The following is a 21188-nucleotide window of genomic DNA, read 5'->3' on the forward strand; positions in this document are numbered from 1 at the left end:
TATTGTGTAGAGTCTATTAAAATTTGTGACTCGTGTTTTAAATTACTAATTATCATAAATGGACGAGAAAAATGATTAAAAATAGATTATTAGTTCAAGGGATTAAGAATGTACTATGGATTACAAATACAATAAGATTTGTATCCAAACCTTACCTTACTCTTACTACTTGAGCTAAGTCCAACCCTAGGAATAAATGTTCATAAATAGAAAAACCTAGCTCAAAAACACTAAACGAAGCTTATTTGTTCCTATTTGACTGATTAGCTCGAAAGCCCACCTAAAGTTTAAAAAAAAAAAAAAACCATAACATTAAAAGCCCACAAAACTTACAAGAGTGTCCCACATCATTCTCCCCTAGTCGACAACAACTGAACTCCCGAGAGTTAGATTGCAAATACCACCAAAGGAACTCTGGATTCAACCATTGCCAAACGCATCAACAGTAATTTAAGAAGCATCCTCTTCTATTGCGAAACTCATCAACAGTAATTGAAGAAGCATCCTATTAGCTTAAATAGAATGTATAATTTAAAAGGGCTATGAATTGGATTTCCATTGTTTTTTTTAACACAATAAAATTTTAAGAGGGATACATAAAAAATTAAGTTTTTTTTTTTGATGTGGAAGAAGGGAGATTTGAATCATATTTTTTAAGTAGGAAATCATGTATTAATTAATAAATTAAATACTCGAATGTTATGTCAAAAATTAAATTGATTGACAATTCAATAGATATTCGATTGAAAGCAAATACAATAAAGATAAAGAGTGAGTTACTAATAATTGCATATTTGATTTACAAAAGGTTCCAACATTTTCCTTTGTACCTAGGTACTCTCCCTTAACTTGCCAAAGAGTTCAATCTATTATTAAATTTCAATCAATACAAATACTTTTTGTGGATTTAAATATAACCTCTCTATCTTTTCAGTCTTAGATAGAACCTTTAGATGATACTTTTTAAAAGTTAAAGTATAACTTCTCTATCTTTTAAGATTTATATAGAACCTCTAAATAATATCTTTTGAAAGTTAAGGTATAAGTTCCTATTTTCAAGAATTTGAATGTTTATGAAAATACACAAGTAAGAAGACTCTAATAGGTGGATTTATTGCTTAATGAGTACAAGTTTACAAAAAGATAATATCAAAGATGCTGAATGAAAGCTCAAATGGGTTTAAGAACACTCGAATACTTTGCAAGCTTGGGAGAATGACTTAAATGCTTGCTTTGATCTTGTTTCTTATTTCTCCTCTTCGTTTTTCTTCATAAATGACCCAAGGATGGTCTATTTATTCTTGAGATGGAATATAGCATTGAAAAAATGCAGATTTAAAATCATTCACAACATTTTATTCTAGTAATTAACATTAATTGAATATTTTTGTTTGCATCCACATTAATCACATTATTATTGCACTAATTTTTAATTTATTCATTATTTGTTCAATTGCATAAATCATTTTTATATGAACTATACTTAAAACACCTCTTTCCTTGCTCTTTTGCTTTCTTTCTACCCAAAGCAAATAAATAAATAATCAAGTCACATTCAAATGGTTGAGCTGCCTATCAATTGACAATTGTCTCCACTTGGTACAACTTTAAATGTATTGGTAATATCGAATGATAGGTATCAATTTCTGCAAATATTTCTTGTTATTAATTTTATAGACTTTAATGCCTATGTTGGTGTAGAAGAAAATAAAGATATTTCATTCTCCCTTATTTTTTGGAACCTTTCTCTTCCAAATTACTATTTGCTTTATACAAAGAAAAAAAAAAAGATCATGCAACTTGTCTATGGTATTCAAGGGCAGGGCTTCCACAATGTTTTGTGTTATTGAATCTTTGGGTTTTTGCATGCTTGATTTGTGCTGCAATTGAAGTAAAAATCCAAAGACAATTGAGAAAGATGGAAGAAATGAGACTTAATTTTCTAAGTTCATGATTAAATATTGAAAAACGGACTTAATTTTAAATTTTATTCTTATTAATTTCCAATCTTTTAGATTTTTTTGCTATTTTTCTTGTGCAATCACAAATAGTGAAAGATAAGATAGGAAAAAAAAAGGTAGCATTCAATGATTGTGCTCTGCAAATTGCCACTATTAAATTTTTAAGGTTTGGGATATCAAGTGGACAAGTAAAGAAAAGAGATTCTTTCCCCTTTTGCTTGTCCAGTCCAATGCTAAATGGCCACCAAGCTTTCACAACTTCGGATAAAGAGGAATATAGAAGAAGAATTATAAAAGAATATCAATTAAAGGAAATCCAAAGGCAAGTGGAAAAGGTGGAAGAAATTAAGTAAGTCAATGCTTCATGGGGATGACATATATCATCACTTTTTAAAAAATTACTATATTCAATAATTTAAATTTTTTTAATTACTAAAAATCAGAATACAAACGGGCAACTATCATATTTAATAAAAAAATTATAATTAATAGTATCTATATTAATTTTAAACTATTCTTATTTAACACACTAAAATGTCTTTTAAAATTAAGTAAAGTTTGTGTCTATAATTTCAATTATAGAAATAATATACTAATAGTTCCTTTGCAAACAATTTTAATAATATGGTCTAAGTTATTTTTCTGTCTCCTGCAAAACCAATTGACTTGCCCAACCAACCATTTTATTCTTTCAAATCCAGCCACACCTCCCTGTAGCATTTCATTTCTCTTGCCTTTCAATAAAAATGGCAGAGGCAATCGTCTCACTTGCCATTGAAAGAATCACATATTTACTCATTCATGAAGCGTTTTGCTTGACTGATGTGAGAGAAGAAGTTGAAAGCCTAAAGGCTGAACTAGAACGGATGAAGAGCTTCTTGAAAGATGTAGACCGTAATTAAGCAGGAACAAGATGAACGTCTTCGCACTCGGGTGAGAGAAATCCAAGATCTTGCTTATGATGCTGAAGATGTTATAGACTCTTATATTCTTGAAGTTGCACGTCGAGAAGGCTTCCATGGGATCATCAAGAGATTTACAAGCCTTTCCACTCACAAAATTGGGAAGCAGGTCAAAGCTATTCAAACCAAGCTTGGTGACATCTCAAAAACTCTTACGAGTTACAGGATATGAGGAGAAGGACAAGGGTCTAATTCTACTGTTGAGATGCAACGCTGGTTAAGAAGATCGTACCCACATGTTGAAGAAGAAGATGTTGTCAGCTTGGAGGTTAGCACAAGGGATGTTATGGATCTATTAATGAAGAAAGTGGACAGACTCCATGTTGTTTCCGTTGTGGGCATGGGAGGCATAGGTAAGACCACTCTTGCAAAGAAAATATATAATCACAATGATGTGAAAAGACATTTTGATTGTTGTGCTTGGGTTTTCATACCTCAACAATGCATGCCAAGAGAGGTTTTTCATGGAGTCTTGATAAAGGTTCTATCTCCTTCTAGACAAGAAAGAGAGCAAATCGATAAACTCAAAGAGCATGAGTTGGTTGAAAAGCTTTATGATGTCTTGAAAAAAAAAAAAACGATATTTGGTAGTTCTTGATGATATCTGGAGATGGGAGGATTGGGTTATTCTTAAACCTGCTTTTCCTAAAGGAAATAAAGGAAGCAAGCTCTTATTCACAACTCGCAACAAATAAGTTGCTCTGCTTGCTGATCCCTGCAGCTCCCCAATAGAGCTCCCACTTCTTACTGATGATGAGAGTTGGAAGCTTTTCAAAAGGAAAGCATCCCCGGAAAATAAGATGAAGTCTCATGCTTGTTTAAAAGAATTTAACAGCTTATGAAAGGAGATATTGAAGAACTGTGGAGGTTTACCTCTAGGAATTGTTGTATTAGGAGGCTTCCTAGCAACAAAGAAGTCGTGTACTGAGTGGGAGATGATGCTGAAAAGCATCAATGCACGCTTGAATAAGTTCCAACAACAAGACTATCATTATGGTGGAGTAAATGGGATTTTGGCTTTAAATTATAATGAGTTGCCTTTTCATTTAAAATCATGCTTTTTATATTTTGGTCATTATCCGGAAGATTCAGAGATTTCAAAGAAGAAATTAATTAGACTATGGATTGTTGAAGCTTTTATTTCTCTATCATTGGAAGGAGAAATGTTGATGGAGGATGTAGCTGAACAATACCTAGAAGAGCTAACAAATAGATGTCTAGTTCAAGTTGGGAGAAGAGATCATACAGGAGCACGTGTGGAGACATATCGTATTTATGATCCCTTAAGAGACTTGTGTGTGTCAAAAGCTCAAGAGGAAAATTTCTTTGAAATTGTTCAACTACGGATGAATGAAAGCACGAATCATTCTCTTCATCTTACCGTGGCTACAATATCTAAAGCACGTAGAATTGTTGTTAATTCTAACAAAATGTATGTTTCTTTGAAGGGAAAATATCCAAACTTACGTTCTCTTTTACTTTTTCAAGATAAGGATTTGATAAGGCTAGACATATCAAAATGTAATAATTTCAGATTCCTTAAGGTGTTGAATCTCTTGAGAAAGGATGTTTTATGGATAATACCAAGTGAAATTGGTAATCTGTTTCATTTAAGGTACTTGGGTTTAAAATGTGCTGAAGTGGTCTTGCCACATTCTATTGTTAAGTGGAAGAATTTACACACCTTTTATATCCTAGTGAAATCTCCAGGGATAATTCCTAATGTCTTATCCAAGTTGGAACGCTTGACGGATCTTCTACTAATCAACTGGTATGCATTCAAAAATTAGCATAAAATAAAAAGGTGTTGCCAAGTAAATACTTTAGAAAATATTGAAACTATGAAGTACATAAGGGTTGAGAATTTGACTAAAAACAATGCATTGCTCAAGTTGACAAATATTTGGAGCTTAATTAGGAATACAGTTTAAGAGACCAGAAGATGTTGAGGCTATGCTAAGATCTCTTGGTTTTGGATCAGACCGCCTTCGGTCATTGTGCATGGAGTTGGAGGGATCAATTCCATTTCCAGAATTGAAGCAACTTTCTCATTGTCATCACCTCTACAAACTATTCTTATGTGGGAGGATAAAGGAAGATCCGGAACCGAGCCATCATGTTTTGAAATTTCTTCCAACAAGCATTTGCTAGTTTACTCTGTTCTTCTTACATATTAATCAAAATCCAATGCATGTACAAGAAAAGTCACCTCATTTGAGGACTCTTGTAAATGGGGTTCTTGTGATGAGAAGAGAAAGTGTTGCAAACAAGTAAAGAATGTACCAGAGGTGACGGAGAGAAAGATTGGAGCAGTTCCTGAAGCACTAAATGTTGTGATAGGTGAAAGAGAATAAGAAAAGAATAAGTGTACTGAGAGATAATAGGCTAAGGAAAAAAGCTATGAGTTAGAGTCACGTCGTTCTGAAAGTTCCCTTTTGAGTTATGAAGATTCTATATATATATAGTGTCAAAAATAATAGTTACAAGAAAAGATTTTAATACGCGCAATGAATGATATCATTAAGGAGAGTTTTAATGTAAGATAACCATTACTGAGAGTTAATGTTAAGTAACGGTTAAAACTTATTATGTGACCATTGAAATAATTATATTTAATAAAACTTGTTCTCGAGTAGAAGTTAATAAAGAAAAGCTGTACGTGAACAGGTACAAGAGAGGAAGCTGTACATAAACAAGTACAAGAGAAAAGGCAGTACTTGAACAGGTACAAGAGAGGAAGCTGTACATAAACAGGTACAAGAGAAAAGGATGTACGTGAACAAGTATAAGAGAACAAGGAAAAAGCAGAAAATATTTGTACTTCAGGAAAAGGTTAAGAAAGACCTCTTAACTACCTCCATATCTGAACCACCAAGCCAAACTCTCTGGAACATCCCAATATGAAAGCAACCCGTAAACCCTGCCACCTTTTCCGAATTACTTTCACTGTCATTTGTGTGAAATTATTATTTTGTATAAAATAGTTGTTCTACTTGTATTAATTGTTCCACATGGAGTAATACTCCACCTATTCTAGTTGTTCTGCATGAAATAGTACTTTACTTATAATGGTTGTTCTCATTATTCTTTAGATAATGAGTATTAACCAAAATCGACTATCTACAACTCTATGCTTGGAGTCTTCGTGGTATACAGGGACTAAAATGTGTTGCTCTAACAATGGGTTTCCTCAACTTGATTCTATTGACATCAAGTCATCAAATTTAGTAGAGTGGCAAATAGAAGAAGGGGCAATGCCATGTCATCCTAGTTTACATTTGGCTTTTGTTCCTGGCTTGAAGATGGTTCCGGAAGGGTTGAGGTATATCACTAGTCTTCAGGAAATGAAATTAGAAGGGATGAGCAGATCATTTCTAAAGAGGATTCAAGTTATAGACGGAAGGGAACGAGAAGATTTTTATAAAGTGCGCCATGTACTCTCCATCCTAACCAACTAGTACGTGAAACAATTGAACTATTGCGGTGAGTTAGTTATTACTGCGATAATCCTTTCTCTTTTCATTTGAGTCTATCCTTTCCATAAAGAATTATGCCAATTTGTTCTTTATTTTGTTATATTATCTATTACATTTCCCAAGTATTATTATTCTAAAACACTAAACTTGAAAATATATATGGATTGACTTGGCAAATCTGTTGAATTGGTGGCTGAAAGTTTATAAGCAACTTGCATTCCCATGTCCATCTTTCATGTGATTTAGGCAATCATTTGTTGCAAGACGGCCCCACTGTAATTGCCTTACTGATATCTTTATGATGCTTTTCTTGTTCCCTTTGTTCATCTTATATGTATATTACTATGAATACTATTGGTGTCTTATCATCAATGAGAACAATGGCTTGTTATTCTTTAATTCTCCAAAAGCTCCAATTTCTGTCCTGGTTCATTCCTCTTCCAGATAGGCTTGCAGATAACCAAATGGTGGGAAGTAATTCAAAGGTTGCAATTTTTGGGATTAAACCCAAATTCCAAGTTTTCTTGCATTTTCAACAACATTTTCGTAAATTTGCTTTAATGTCTCCTCTATGCGCATAAGCATGTCTATTAACCCTATGACTGATAATCTTTGCAAAGAAGGGCAGTTCTAGAGTACAAGATTTTCAATTTTCTTATTTTTAACTCCTTACAACTCTTTTACACTTAACATTCCTTCTTTACAAAAAATTCTTCAAGCATATATATGTCATTGTCGTACAACATGATTAGGGTTTAATATTTAGAGCTTCTTTAATTACTATAATTAATTTGAATAAAATTATGTATTTTACACACATACAATAAAATTTTTAAATTTCACAAGCAGGTTTAGAATGTTTTCATATGTTCATTAATTTAAGAAAATTAAATTTTAGTATTAATTATTAAACAAACATTGTAAAGTTCGAAAACCTTACCAACAATGTTGAGATGATAATCTTTAATACATGTATTTTAAGGAAACTTTTACTTTGACACCAGCTAAGAGCTAAAAATTCTAACTCTGAATCCCAATAAAACTAGTTATAAGAAAGTAGGAAAGGAAAAGCTTTGCAACTCAGAAGCCCTAAATTAGAGCCAAGGGCCACGAAATAGAAGCCTTGTTGAAGTGAATCTATATATATTAAAATTTGTCTCTTAGAGGAAACAATTAAGCTCAATTAAAACACCACATTAATAGTTTAATTAGTTGACATGTGGCACTCTAATTGAGTGACAATTATTTTGTAAGAGTTTTTTTTTGTTGGGCATGGCATTTTGGTCATTTTCTCCTTTCTTTGATTTCTCCTTTTTTTTTCTTTTGCATTTTCCATTCTAATTTTTTACATTTTTTCTTTGGCTTTCTTTGTTTGTTTTGGGGTTTTTTTTTCTTTGTTTTGTTTAATCTTTAATTTGTTCAACCACTTTTCTTCTTTGGTTTCTTTATTTTTTTATTTTGATTTGTAATTTGTATTTTTTTTTTTTGCATTTCAGTTTCGTTGTTGTGTAAATATTTCTTTGTTTTGTGATTTTCATTTTGTTTTGATTCGTAGTTTTTGTGTTGTTTTGGTTGGACCGTGTTAATTTATGTTTTGGTTCTTTAAGTTGTATTTTGCTTTCGATTTTTCCTTTGCATATGCTCATGGTTTGATTTTTTCTTTCCTAAAAATTCTATTGTTTGTTTTTTGTTTCACTGTTATTTTCCAAGTTTCATGTATGCACTTGTTTTTAAGTTTTTTTTTTTTATTTGTTCTTACCTTGAGCTTTTTAAATGGTTTTTGTGTTTTTTGAGAGGTCATGGCATTTTTGTCTTTTCTTAATGCCATGGATCCAGAATTTTCTTTTCTTCATCAAAGTGTTCTCTTGATTTCTCTCTTACTTAAAAAAAATGAAAGAATGGGGTAAGGAAAGAGGAAAGAAGAGAAAAGAGAGATCAAGTACGAGAGAAAGTTAAGGGTTAAGAGTAGAAATACAAATATAAATTCAAATTTGTAATTTTTTTAATTGATTTAACAGATTAGATAGAGATAAACTAGCTTCTTTCTCTTATTCTTCTCCTTTTTTCTTCATCTTATTTCCTTACCCATTGTTTTACTTTTTAATCAATTATTTTTTTATTTAATTTTAATATATGTTTTAATTCAAATTTATGAAATTTGTTTAAAAATGATAAAAATAAAAATAAAATAACTAATAAAATAATTAATTTCATGATTTTCTGTTTATCCAGTTTTTATTATTTAGATTTTTATTATGTTTTTTTATAATGTTATTGCTTCTAAATAGAAATTAGAAACCTTCCGTATAAGTTTCTAATTTCCTTTCTTCTTATCTCATTTTATTTGTTTATTCCAACTTTTATTAGTTAGATTCTTTATTACTTTTATTTTTATAATGTTATTGCTTCCATATAGAAATCAAAAAGCTTTAAGGTAAGTTTCTAATTTTTCTTTCTTTTTATTTCATTTAATTAAATGTGTGGTTATACTTCTCTATTATAGACGACAATTTATAGCATTTTTGCTTTGTTTGTAATAGTTTCGCTATCTTTCTTTTATTTCATTGTCACAATTAGTTTGGATTGTGATATCTAATCTACTTTCCTAAACCTATATTTTTATTCACCATCTCTAGAATTTAAGTTTGCTATTGATTACAATTATCAAAGCCTTTCTAGAAGGTTTGTAAAATTTTGAGGGTATTTTTATCTTTTTAGTGTAGTTTGCACATTTTATGTTATTTTTATTGCAAATATATCTGTTATTTGGTTTTGTACTTTATGAATGTATTTTTTTTTTTTACTATAATGTGCAATTTCTTTGATGTTTCCATTGAAATGCTATTTTTTAAGCATAGTCTACAGTTTCTATAGCATTTCTATTAGGAATTATAAACTAAATGAACTTACAAAAAAAAAAAATTTAGTTTGTTGTTGATTGAAATTGTTGAGGCTCATTTGAGATTTTTATTAAATTATGAAAGTATTTCTATCTTTTTTACTATGACATGCAATTTTTATGATATTTTTACTGAATTGAATGTTTTTAGCATAGTCTACAACTTCATGAAATTTTTTATGGGAATCATAAACTAAATGAACTTACAAAAAAACTAATGTGTGGCAACTTATCAAGGTTTGTAGTTTTTATAGTATTTATATTGATACTTCTCTTTTTGGCATGATATACTATTGCCATGACATTTCTGCTTCCTTTGTAGAAGTTTTGTTATATTCCTTTTATTTAATTACAATAATTAATTTGTATTGTTAGACTTCAATTTTCATCTATTATTTCTACAACTTGAGTTTCCTTTTGATTATAACTATTGAGATTTTGTAATTAGGTTTTCTCTTGGCAAGTCAAATGGAATTTTGCTAACTGCTAAAATCCTTCTTTCAATCTACATTCTACATTTATAATAAAAAAATGATTAACTCTGTTATTTGTTTTCTTACTCTCAAGCTTAATTGTCTTATAGTTAATGTAAAGTCAAATGTGGTGAAGGTAAAAGCTATCTAAATACTACTTTACATTTAATTATAACTTTTATTGTTTACTTTGTTTCCACCTTAATAATCATTCACTACTTCATGAGTAGGTTCAAGTTGGTTGATAATGTAAGGACTTATTAGATTTAGGGTTTTATAAAGGATGAGATGCTTATTATCACTATTGGGAAAGAAGTTCCACACAGACTAAGTATTAGGGTCGTTGAAATTACTGAGTAAAGTCACTTATCAAGTATTTTATATGTTCTTAAGTTGTATACTATAGTCTATATTCACAACTCTTAAATAGATTACCACTTAAATAATTATGAAACTTTTAACCTTTTCTGTACACATTGCAGTTGACAACAATTATGCAATTTTTAACTTTTTCTATACACATTGTAGTTAACATATAGAATGTTTATGCAAAATGAGCACTATATGATTATTGAAATATAGATATATTTCAACAAACATTATTTTACCTATATTACACAAGTGCATCACACGGGGCATACTCTAGTTATATATTAAAAGTGACTACAAATTGGGATTATTCCAATTGATATCCAAGTGTCATTCAATTGACACCGCTACAAGTTTTGCTCTTTTTTTGGTTTTTATAGGATGTCCTCTTTGATGATTGTGGGTTTTTTAAGGCCTTTTTTGTCTTTTCATGATCACTTTTTCCTTTGTCTCGAGGGCGGGTTTGGGTTTTTAATATATTTACATGTTATTTTGTTCTTTTTAATTACTATGCTTCTAGATATTTTCCTCCCTGTCTCTCCACCTTCTCACATTTTTTACTTTCTCCGTTGATTTCGTTTTCTTCTCCTCCTTTTTCCCGTGCTCTTTCTTTTTATCGTTTTGTTTTGTTTTGTTCCTTTTCTTGGTGTTTTTTTGTTCATTTTCTTTCCTCTTTGATTTGTTGAGGTGCTATTCTTTTTTATTTCTTTATTTTTTTGTATTTTCATTTACATTTTTTTCCTTTTTTCTTGTCGTTTGGTGCTGTTCTTGACTTTTTCTATTTTGACTTTGGTTTTTGCTTTGCTGATTGGTTTTGTTTGTTACTTGTTTTGATTTGATTGTTTGCTCGGTGTTTCAGATTTTGTTTATTTTAGTTTGTTTTCTTGTTTTATTAGTTTACTCTGGTTGTATATGTAAGGAATTATTGTTCTTTGATTGAAAAAATTGACACCCAACAAAGCGTGGGCACCACTCTAGCATTAATAAAAACAATGTCAAAGAATTATTTACACACAAGCATTTGTTTAGTTTGTGATTAATGTAAGAAAACTTAACTTTTAGTATATAAATGCATGAAAATAATTCTATACCAATAATTGGGTTTTTAAACTCTACATATATATATTTACATAATTATAAATAATGAGATCAATGAGTTAGCATGAATATTTAAATGGGTCATTTTAAAGTTTAAAAATTTCATCATAAAATATTTAGCTCAAAATTAAATGTATGCATCCAAGGGCGGATCGAAGGTGGTGGCAAAGGTGACGGACTTCACCCCTCAGTTTTAAATGATTAATGAAATTTTATATTATAATATAATTTTATTTCAAAAATAATTAATTTTTACTTTGAATGTAATTATTGATTTTGTTCATGATTTTGTATGATTACCTTTTAGTCACATCTCATGCAAAATCTTGAATCTATCACTACATGTATCCCCATTCAAAAAATTTAATGTGAATTCCCTCTTCCTTGAATTTAAAAAGATTAAAAAAAGGTAAACTTCACATACATCCATTATGGTATCGCTTTTTTTTCACATATCACCTTGAAGTTATTTTTTCCTCCAATAAAACTTTGTATTTTAGTATTATTCCCAAGCAAGGCAACTGATACAGTCTCTTGAAACGGATCGAGTTATGGGACAGTGTGTGGAAAGGTTTGGTTTAGTTTGAGGTACATTAGGTACTTGGGCAGATGGTTTCTTTTTTCGACCTATATTTGTAATGCTGGCTCATTAGAGAGAACCTGCAGATCTCTTGAGTTTTGAGTACTCAAAAACTTGAATAGATGCTAAACAACGTCTTTTTATTAACTTCAGTCCTTTTAAACTATAGCTTGGTGGAATAACCACCCTTAAAGCAAGAAAGTGGAAAGGTGGAGACACAACCTCTAATAACATGAAAATAGAAAACTACCACTAACAATAAAATAGGGTGGAGACACAACCTCTAATAACATGAAATGGCAAACTACCACTAACAATAAAATAGGAACCACAATGAAACTGTTAACAATAAACTACCAGCAACCAATCAGATATGTTGATTTAGTTTATACTTTCCATGTGTGAATCGCTTGTAAACTAAGGGATCATCATATGTGCTAACATTACTCCCTTCCTTCAAATCGCGCTTGTCCTCAAGCGTGAAGTGTGGGAAACGGCTCCTTCATAGATGAACCAGTCTCCCAAGATGCCTTTGCTGGAGAAGTGTCTTGCCAGTGAATCAAGACCTCTTAAATGTTTCGATTGACTCAATGGTCAAGGACAGTCAAGGGTAGTGGCATGGATGCTGCTGAAAGATCCATAGGGAGTGTAGCAGCCACTAAATTGTCCCCCTTATGAAAAGCTTTTAGACAAGAAACATGGAACACATGATGAAGCTTAGTACCTAAAGGAAACTCCAACTTATAAGCCATAGGTCCAAGACGTTGCAAAATTGTGAAAGGACCATAGAACCTTGGTTGCAATTTTTGGTGATGACGATTAGCCAAGGAGAGCTGTCGATATGGCTGTAATCGTAAAAGAACCTTGTCCCCTATTTGAAATTAAATATTATGGTGCTTGGAATCATAAATGGTTTTCATCTTATGTTGGGCTTGCAACAAATTCTGCCTTAATGATTTAAGGATCATATCTCAAGATTGTAAGGCTTGATCCACAGCATCCAATTTGAAAATTCCAAGACAATAGGACAGTAGGCGTGGTAGTGGACGTCCATACACAGCTTCGAAAAAGTGTGGTTTGTAGTGAAGAACGAAAACTAGTATTATATGAATACTCAGCCTAAGACAGCCAATCCATCCATTTGGTAGGATAAGCACTGGTAAAACATCTTAAGTACATCTCCACAGTTCGGTTGACAACTTCTGTTTGGTCGTCTGATTGGGGGTGGTAAGCAGAGCTGAAACATAACTTGGTGCCACTAAGACGAAAAAGTTCCTTCCAAAACGCACTTGTAAAGGTGACATCTCTGTCACTCACCATTGTTTCAGGTAACCCATGTAATTTGAAAATATTGTCAAAGAAGAGTCTTGCAATACTAACAGTTGAATATGGGTGAGCAATTGGCAATAAATGATAATATTTAGAGAAACAGTCCACAACCACCAAAATGACATTTTTACCATGTGAATTAGGCAAGCCTTCCACAAAGTCCAATGAAATGTCAGACCATACATGCTTTGGCACTGATAACTGTTGAAGAAGACCAGCAGGTTGCAAAGTTTCTATTTTGTGACGTTGGCAAACACTACAAGCACGGATAAAGTCACGGATATGTTGTTTCATGTCGTTCTAGTGAAAATCTTTAGCAATGTGGAAGAGAGTTTTTTGATACCTTTCATGCCCTTGGTTGTGCAAGGCGATCATGATTGTCTGGATGGAAGGAGAATAAGGGGCTAAATAAACTCGATGTTTATAGAATAATAGCCTTTGTTTGAAGCTCCATGGTTCAACAACAGTACCTTCTTGGACACTAGAGATTAAACTTTGAACTTCAGGTGAATTTTGTTGTTCATGATGAATTTCATCAAATAGGCTCAATTATGGCATGGATATGCCAAGAAGGATAGCGCCATCAGAATCTCTCCGGGACAGAGCATTGGCTACAGAGTTGTATCAACCAACCTTGTATTCTACAGAAAATGAATAGCTCAAGATTTTTCCCAACCAGTGTTGATGTGGTGGTGTTAATAGTTTTTGCTCCAATAAGAACTTCAAACTATAATGATCAGTGCGAACTATGAAGTGCTTTTCCCATAAGTAAGAGCGCTAGTGTTTGATGGCCTTAACAAGACCAATGAGCTCCTTTTCATAAGCTGGTAAATGCGGATGTTGCATTGTTATCGCCCTGCTAAAGAATGCGATTGGTTTATTATTCTGCAATAAAACCGCATCAATTCTAGTGTCAGAAGCATCACACTCAATTGTAAATGGTTGAGAAAAATCAAGAAGTGCTAACACAAGCGTGGTGGTCATGGTAGCCTTAAGTTGTTTGAAAGCTTGAGACGATTGGTTTGTCTATATGAAGGAATTTTTACGAAGCATGGCTGTAAGAGGTGCTGCAATAGAACCACAGTTATGAACAAACTTGCGATAGTATCCAGTGAGGCCTAAAAAACCTTGTAACCCTCGAATAGTTGAAGGTCTGGGCCATTCTGTCATGGTTGAAATTTTGCTTGCATCTACAATAACTCCTTCGACAGTAATGATGTGGCCTAAATAAGCAATTTGAGTTTGGACAAATGAGCATTTAGATTGTTTCAAGAAAAGGTGATGTTCTGATAGCAATTTGAAGATGATCCACAAGTGATACATGTGCTCTATTCAAGTACGACTGTAAACGGGTATGTCATCAAAAAACACTAGAACAAATTTTCTTAAGTGAGGACACAATACCTCATTCATCAAGGGTTGGAAAGTAGATGGGGCATTTGTTAACCCGAAGGGCATGACTCGAAATTCAAAGTGGCCATGGTGTGTTCAACAAGCTATTTTTTTCTATGTCAACTTCATTTATTCAGATTTGGTGATAGCCTGACTGCAAATCCAATTTAGAAAAATACTTTGCTTCGAATAATTCCTTCAACAATTCCTCAATCACCGGAATGGGAAATTTGTCTTTGATTATCTTTGCATTCAACTCTCGATAATCTATGCACATGCATCAAGTACCATCTGACTTAGGAACAAGGAGCACTAGAGATGAATATGGGGATTGACTGGGTTTAATTATCCCTTGCTTCAACATTTCGAAACATTGTTGCTCAATTTCATTTTTCTGGGCATGTGGTTATGGATATGGTTTGACAACTATTGGTTTTGCCCCGGGTTCCAAGATAATTCGATGATCACATGCATGTGGAAGAGGATGGATCGTAGGTTCTTAGAATAAGGAACCAAAATCCCGCAGGAGTCGTTGTAAATCAACATGATAATCCTCTTTTACCGTAACAACTTGAATCTCAACACCTTAAGCTAGTTTGGAAGTTTTAATTCCATGTAATTCTATCTGTTTTCCAAATTTAGTCAAAGACATCCACATATTTGTAAAGTCCCACAAGATGGGTCCCAAAGTCTTTAACCAATTGACACTTAATACAACATCAAAATCGCTTAAAGTGAGAACATATAAATCAACAAAGACAGTGTGATTGCCTAACCGGAGTGACATTCCCTTGCATTGACCCAGACTTCTAATTCTCTCTCCATTTGTAACCACAACTCGCAATCCATCTCACCTTTTCACCTGGAGATTAAATTGCGATACAAATTTAGAGTGTACAAAACTGTGAGTACTACCAGAATCTACTAAGGTCAAAGCTGGGTTACCATTCAATTTGCCTTGCAGACCCATGTTCTAAGGAGTACTAATACTAATGATGGCATTCAACGAGATCTCCGGTTGATCAGTATTAAGAGGTGGCGCATATTCGGTTTGCTTTTCATCTCCTTCTTCAACTGAGTCAATCCATAATAATTTCTTACATTAATGGCCTCTGACAAATGACTCATCACAATTGAAGCAAAGACCTTTAAGCCGCCTCTCTTCCATTTCAGCCCTAGTCAATTTTTTCACAAATCTCGTATGGTGTTGAAGTGATGTATCAGGAGGTTTTAATCGTCAAACCTCTGATATTGGTGTCAAAGTAGGCTGACCCTTGCATTCACAGAGTCGAGATATACTCATTGCAGTTACTAAATTTGATAGATTGTGGAGTTCTACTTTAACTGCAATATAATCTGCAAGGCTATTAATGTAAAGTTCAATTTTTTTGTGCTTGAGTGAGAGTGTCTACCCGTGAATCCAATTGCTTAAATTTTTCTTGGTAATCTGTCACAGAACCATTTTGCCACAATTTTGCCAATTCTCTCAACTTATGACTCCTTATAGGTGGGCCAAATCGTAAGTGATATTGACATTTGAATTCATCCCAAGAAGGTTGTGCCGTGTCAACTTCCATTTGAAGAAACCACAGCTGTGCATTCCCCTCCAAGTGGAAAGAGGCAAGGTTAACTTTTTCTTCTTCGGGTGTTTGTTGGTGTCGAAAGAAATGCTTGCACTTGCTTAACACCCTAAAGGATCTTCTTGGCCATTGAATCATGGGAAATCTAACTTTGTGAACTCAGGGATGATGGCACCTCCCCCTGTGGTTTCGAATCCTATCCCTCTTGCAATGCCTTTGCCCTTATGACTTCGGTTGTTACTACCCTCTTCTGTAGATATGGTATTAACTTTGGAAACTGCTAAATCCCTGGTGAGTTCATCCATTCGAGCATTTATTGCTTCTTGTCGAGCCAAATTGATTGCACATTCATCTTAAAACAATGGTAAAAGTTGCTGCAAAAGTTGTTGAATAGGGTCTCCCATAACATTAGGCTTTGATACTAAATTGATACGGTTTCTTGAAACGGATCAAGTTATGGGACGGCGTATGGAAGGGTTTAGTTTAGTTTGAGGTACACTACGTACCTTATGGCTTCGGTTGTTACTACCCTCTTCTGTAGATATGGTATTAACTTTGGAAGCTGCTAAATCCTTGGTGAGTTCATCCATTCGAGCATTTATTGCTTCTTGTCGAGCCAAATTGATTGCACGTTTATCTTGAAACAATGGTAAAAGTTGCTGCAAAAGTTGCTGAATAGAGTCTCCCATAACATTAGGCTCTGATACCAAATTGATACGGTCCCTTGAAACGGATCAAGTTATGGGACGACGTATGGAAGGGTTTAGTTTAGTTTGAGGTACACTACGTACCTTATGGCTTCGGTTGTTACTACCCTCTTCTGTAGATATGGTATTAACTTTGGAAGCTGCTAAATCCCTGGTGAGTTCATCCATTCGAACATTTATTGCTTCTTGTCGAGCCAAATTGGTTGCACGTTCATCTTGGAACAATGGTAAAAGTTGCTGCAAAAGTTGCTGAATAGGGTCTCCCATAACATTAGGCTCTGATACCAAATTGATACGGTCCTTTAAAATGGATCAAGTTATGAGACGGCGTATGGAAGGGTTTAGTTTAGTTTGAGATACACTACGTACTTGGGTTGATGGTTTCTTTTTTTGACCTATGTTTGTAATGCTGGTTCATTAGAAAGAACCTATCTAGAATAGATGCTAAACAACCTCCTTTTATTAACTTCAGTCCTTTTAAACTACAACTTACCACTAACAATAAAATATGGTGGAGATACAACCTCCAACAACATGAAATGGAAAACTATCACTAACAATAAAATAGGAACCACAATGAAACTGCTAACAATAAATTGCCAGCAACCAATCATATATGTTGATTTAGTTTATACTTTCCATGTGTGAATCGCTTGTAAACTAAGAGATTATCATATGTGCTAACAATAACAATGTTAAAGTTTTTTTTAGTTTTTATAAACTGAGAATAATAGTCTTTATTTTAATCTTTTTGTATTTTATATATTTAATTAAAAAATATTTCAGCCAAAATTTTTCATTTCATAAAATGATGAAGGCATTGATGATGGAGATGAAGAGTTTGGTGATGACTTTGATAAAATGGTGGACAATTTGGACGAGGAAAAGGGCAAATCATAGAAGTTGCAGAAGCTGGTGTTAACATAGTGAATCATTGCTATCATCAGATTTGGAAAGAGGAAGTCTTAGTATTGCAAGTTAAAAGATTTTTCATAAAATAAAGGGTTGGTAGGTAATTGGTAACTCTTTGTCAATATAAGAAACCATTGGTGTTTCTTTTTCTTTGCCCCAATTTTTAATATTTTAGGAGGACTCTCTTTTGCTAACACTTATATAAATTTGTTGGTTCCTACATAATTGTTAATTGTATAGGATTATTTTTTAAAAAAATAAAAAAAATAAAAACAAATTTTTTGGGCAAGATGATTAAGTGCTTTTAAAAAGAGCATGTGCATTTGGATCTTCTTCTAAAAATTTTGAATAAAAACTCTAATAAATCAATACTAATAATGATCCAAATAAAAATAAAATCAATACAATTTTAAAATGAATTGATCAATCAAAATTCTCTTAATAAAGGTAATAATAAAAGCAATCATTATATTTATTTAAATTCAATATTCAAAAAATATATATTTTATAAAAATGAATTAAATGAATAAAAAAATGAGAGAGGAAAATTTGAAAACAAAAACAATGATTCAATCTTTTGAACTTATTTAGAATTCAAAAAAGAAAACACTCTCTTTCCTACTTAAAGAGTGAAAAAGTAAGAGAAAGTTGAAAAGGAACCCAAGAGTTTAAATATTTTTAATTAAATAAATAAAATACAAAATGGCTAAAACAAGGATTATTATTGCTTGATTATAAAAAAAAACTAATAGAAATTTTAGCACTCTTACCCTTTTGGGAATAAAACTAAAACACAAGATTATATATAAAAAAAAAAACCTCAAGAAGCTATATGAGAAAAATTCATATCACAAAGAGTGTACGTGGAGTTTACACAATAAGAAAATAAGAAAGAACAAATTCTATTACTAGTTGCATTGTGTCACGGGTTAGAACTTAAACCCAATCTCGTGCAATTTTAAGTTTTGAAAATAAAACTTAACTAAGCTTATAAATCACGAGCCCATATTCTCAATCTGAAAAATATGTTTGATAGGTGGTGGAAGATTCATGTTTATATACCTAAGATGATGTGAGATCCATGCAATTCTGCCCGATCCAATTGTATAATGCCCCCATTGCACTAGCTCCTTACCCGTAAAAGAGAGGGACTCTTACACTAGTCGAGGTCTACCTCGACCCTTGTATCTTTCGTGAGGCCCTACATCAATGAAGATCCGAATCTGCTCTGATATCATCGTTATGTGTTGGAACTTAAGCCCAATTTCGTGCAACATTAAACTCTTAAAATGGAGCTTAAGAAAGCCTTAAAACTAACAAAAAAGAAAGCTAAAGAAAGAAGAAGAGAGATAGCTATTTAGAGAAATGAAATGTTTTGCTAATTCTCTTATATGTGTTACAAATAAGAAGAAGAGGCCTATTTATAAGCAGATGGCTCCTCTTGGTTTGATAAGATTAAGTTACAAGATAGAGATAACATATGATAAGAAATTTAATTTGAAGAGATAATATTCAAATTAAATCCAAATCCTAATTTAATCTAATATATTTATATTTAAATGGAGATATATATTAACAAATTCAATAGTTCAAATCAAATTAGACATTTTTAAGGATATGTGAACATTTTTATCCCTATGTCGCAAGTTAGGCCTTCAGATTGATCTGTTATCTAATTTGCTAGTTTGTTTGGACTATTTGGCCTATTTGTGGGGCCTGAGTTAGTTTGAACTATTTGGTTGTGACACATTGAATATATAAAATATACAAGAACCCAAGAAAACTAACTTAGAAAACTAACTTATACGTTAGATGGCAGTTTTGAGGGCTTGGGGCATTTAGGTGATTTAAGATTGTTTAGCAATGGGTTAGGGTTTCCATCTTTCCTTCTCAGGCTCCTCTTATGCAAACAAATCATAATTTTATTTAAAATTTGTTTAAAATGCGAGAAAAGGGGGAAAAGAACATTAAATTCATCTTGAAAATAGTGATCAAATAAAAGAATTTTCCATCTATGACAAATACTTGGATTGAAATATGTTCTTGAAAGAAATAATTGGTAATTTAACAAATATCTTTAGAGCACTCATGCCAAAAACAAAAAAACCAAAAGAGAGAAGCTTTTGAAAATAAACATGGATTTTTGCCAACGAGTGTCTTTGAGACCTTTTAGATATTATTTATAACAATATTCTTCTAATAAATATAACAATTGATAGCTGGTGTGATGATTTTCAAGATATTGAAAGAAAATACTACTTAATATATTTTAAAGAGTATCTTCACGGTATTCTCCTTACAAAACCCAATAAACCTATGCTCATCAGTTTTTAAGACAATTTGCATAGTCCATTACAAAAAACCTTTTAGTTCTAAACTACTAACGCTAACATAAGTTTAAAATCAAAATTAATAAACTAAACATTACAATATTATTTTTCTGATATTTTAATCAATACTTTTTAATATATATCAGATATTATAATATTATTTTTTCAATAATCACATTTCTTATGAATAAATTACAATTAACGTACTTATAGAGATGGAGGGCATCATAGATTTTTCAAATATACTCCTCACCCTTCGTCTCCAGTGATTAGTTATGATGTTAATCTGGCCAAATTCCAAACAATTTCTGCCATTTTTTTCTCTTCTTCTAGCACTTGTTACGAGAGGCCCAAAAGAACACGAGTACAAAGCCTAGGAATAACACCTCGAATTCCATGAAATTGGATTCCTGTTTCAGACAATGGCACAAATGCTTTGTCCTGAAAGACAAAAGGATTCTGTTCCCAAGTACAAAATGCTGGGGTTTTGCTTCCATTTTCACCTTTTCTGGATTTACCTTTTCTCAGTTTCTTTCCCATTTCTTCTCTTTTGTCTTTCTCTTTCGGCAATAAAGATTGGAATACGTAATGGCGACGCTGCCGGCATACGTGACTAAAGGAAAAAAAAAAAACATATCAGTTTATTTATTTGTTAATTATAATACAATTTTAACATTATTTTTTTTCAAATTTTAGACTTTTTTTAAGTGAATTTGATTTTTTGTATGATTTCATTTTCTTTATATCGTGAATAATATTTTTATGATAAGATTTAACACACTATTTGTTTCCTCACTTGATTAATATGCTTGATTTTAATCCAAATAACTCACACAACATTTTTTTCCTTTGAAGTTAAAACAAATTTACTGCCCTTCCACACAATTTCAGCCCAAAATTTTTTAGGGCGTATGGTATTGTATTATCCCTTCAATAATTATGCAAAAAATTGAGGAAATACCTAACATGATATATGTATTAAAAAACATGTTCGATGTGGTACTTAAGCTTTCAATCCGTCTGTTAATATGTCATAACATTTCATACTATGAAAACGATATGATATAATAGACCATTTACAATGTGTCATGTATTTAAATAAACGTCACGTCATTTATTG

General features: G+C 32.2%; 1 pseudogene; it reads left to right on the top strand.

Moving 5' to 3' along the window:
* The first annotated feature begins 2707 nt into the window (after positions 1–2707).
* Positions 2708–3321, top strand: LOC110425535 (putative disease resistance protein At1g50180; annotated as a pseudogene).
* The last annotated feature ends 17867 nt before the right edge of the window (positions 3322–21188 follow it).

The sequence above is a fragment of the Theobroma umbraticum genome, unplaced genomic scaffold (genome assembly GCF_002168275.2).
Source record: "Theobroma umbraticum cultivar Fairchild unplaced genomic scaffold, ASM216827v3 scaffold_81.0, whole genome shotgun sequence".
NCBI classification, from domain to species: Eukaryota; Viridiplantae; Streptophyta; class Magnoliopsida; order Malvales; family Malvaceae; genus Theobroma; species Theobroma umbraticum.